This window comes from Penaeus chinensis, chromosome 9 (assembly GCF_019202785.1).
Source record: "Penaeus chinensis breed Huanghai No. 1 chromosome 9, ASM1920278v2, whole genome shotgun sequence".
Taxonomy (NCBI): Eukaryota; Metazoa; Arthropoda; class Malacostraca; order Decapoda; family Penaeidae; genus Penaeus; species Penaeus chinensis.
Window position 1 is genome coordinate 1355272 of NC_061827.1, and position 2500 is coordinate 1357771.

The 2500-nt window shown below is 40.4% G+C and overlaps 1 protein-coding gene across 1 annotated transcript in view; it reads left to right on the plus strand.

Moving 5' to 3' along the window:
- Window positions 1-2341: 2341 nt before the first annotated feature.
- LOC125029304 (mucin-17-like) overlaps window positions 2342-2500 on the plus strand; it is a 22354-nt gene continuing 22195 nt past the window's right edge. The window contains exon 1 of the mRNA XM_047619213.1: window positions 2342-2496. The gene's annotated coding sequence lies outside the window, so the exon portion shown is untranslated. The remainder of the gene's footprint in view (window positions 2497-2500) is intronic.

Below are 2500 nucleotides of genomic sequence, written 5' to 3' on the forward strand. Positions count from 1 at the left end.
TCCTTTGGCGAAGGTTCAGAAGACACAGATCTCAGACAGCGTATGAAAGGTATAAAGTAAGAAGAAATGAGTATACCCAAGCCATGAGGGAGGCGAAATTAGACTTTGAATAATCAATAAATGTACAAACCAACCAAAGCTCTTCTTTAATTGCATAAAAAGTAACACTAAAAGTAATCAAATTAGGGCCATCAGAGACACTAACTTTGTTTATACTAAGGAAGAGGCAATGTGTGAAATCCTTAATGAGAAATTTCAGTCAGTATTTGTTCAGGACCCATGCTTTGAAATGGCAAGTAACCGTGCAAACGTAAATCAGAATATCGAAACTATCACACTCGTAAGGAATGAAATAAAAGACTTACTGAAAGCGTTAGACAAGGCTAAAGCAGAAGAGATATCTAACTGGGTTCTGAGGGAATGTGCCGAAGAGTTACGTGTATACACACACACACACACACACACACACACACACATATATATATATATATATATGTGTGTGTGTGTGTGTATGTGTGTGTGTGTGTGTGTGTGTGTGTGTGTGTGTGAGTGTGTGTGTGTGTGTGTGTGTGTGTGTGTGTGTGTGTGTGTGTGAGTGTGTGTGTGTGTCTGTAATATATATATATATATATATATATATTTATTCATTTATATATCCATGCATGTATATATATATATATATATATATATACATATAAACTCACACTCGAGTGATATGAGAATCTAGCCATGATCCTGATTTGAAATAAGCCTGATTTCGGGTTTGACAATAACTTGTAGACGTCGTAATAGGCTACTATGAGTATAATGATATGGACATGTGATACCGAAACCAGTAGCAACGCGAAGGCTGCGCGGGTGACAGGCAGATCTTGGCACAGAGCAAAGGGCCCGAATGAGTTGTAGGCAAAGCAGCGGACAGCAGTGGCGTGATAATAACTGATACCGAGTGTGAACTTTCACCGAAGTGTGGAATTGGTCAAGAAAACCGTATTATTTTTGGTTGCCTCTGCTTTGCTTTGGTAAATAGATAATGTTCCACTTCGTAGTCATTTCATGTTATGATACTGAAACTAGTTTGGCAACCTGGATACAACGTGGGCTTGTAGTAAAAAATAAATAACAATAATAACGAGGCCACCATGAAAAGAATCAGAAACGAGACACAGCATACAATAACGTATGTACAAAAATGGGCTGCAACTCGAGACGAAGTAGCCAGGATACACTACACCAAGGCGAAGAAGTTGTATCTGACGTGCCAATTTTAGTGTTTCCCTTGCTAATATGACTCCTGTTTCAATGCGAGTGGGAAATAATTTGCATACTCTGGTCATAAGGAGGGTTTGTTTCATTTAAGCGCCGTGTCAGCTTTTACACAGAGGATGATACAGCGTTGGCGTTTTGAAGGTAGCGTTCTGAGCTCGAAAACGGGTTTATATCGTAAGAAGAAAAAAAATCGTGGTTAGGTAATCCCAGATTTCTTGTAGATATCTCCACCTAGTTTCTTGAATTTCTTGCTATTCGAGGACTTACAAGAAACATTTCTCTCTCTCTCTCTCTCTCTTTTTAGGGAAAACGGGGCCATGAACCCCTCTTTCCACATGGCCAGACCGCAATGCATATAAAACCAGAGATTACTGAAGTAGCATGCAAAAATGAAAAAAAAAGCACGTGTGTATTTACTGTATTTTGAACATGCCATCACACACGGGGTTTGACCTTAATAGATGTGAAATGAACACCAACATTTGAACAAAATGGACAAAATTTCCGTTACTCTTGTGGAATGCCATGTGTACGTAATGGTAATAATATCCCCATGTGGTTGTAGATCCAATGCAGTACAAGGAATTCTAAAACAATAAATAGATATACGGATCTTGAATGTTGCCTATTTTTGAATGTGACTCACGAGGAAAGGAATAGTGTTCTCACTTTCTAAACCTTAAGAGAAATCTTTAAAATAAGGCTAGGGGTCCATAGAAGTTACCGGATCTGGCAACACACGTGTGGCTATGCATGCAGGAAGGGTCATTGCGAGAAAGAAAAAAAACATATTGAAACTGAAATTGCGAGTCACGTTGTATTTCAAAGGCAATGTATGCATTGAAGGCGATCTCGTGGGGACTAAAGAGCATTGGATCCTTTCAAACCCGCCGCTGAACCCGCCTCGATCCTTGTTTGTGTCAGCTGTGAGAATCCCGCAGCGTTACCACCTCCCTTCGAACCCGCGAACCTTCCTTCAAAAACTTTTTACTTGGAAATACGTGTGATCTCACGTATCGTTTGTTGGCGATGGGACCAAATACGAATAGGAGTGGAACGCATTTCATTCACATTATTACAGGTTGTCACCGATTTATCCTTCTTCCGAAACGGAATTAATGTCCCGCGTGTCTGGGAACACTGGGAAGAAGCGGCAATTGTAGTGGTCGGGAAACACGTGCGAGGGAGCTCTCCGGCGTGTCATGTCATTTCTGCGTGGTCTGAAGGGTAA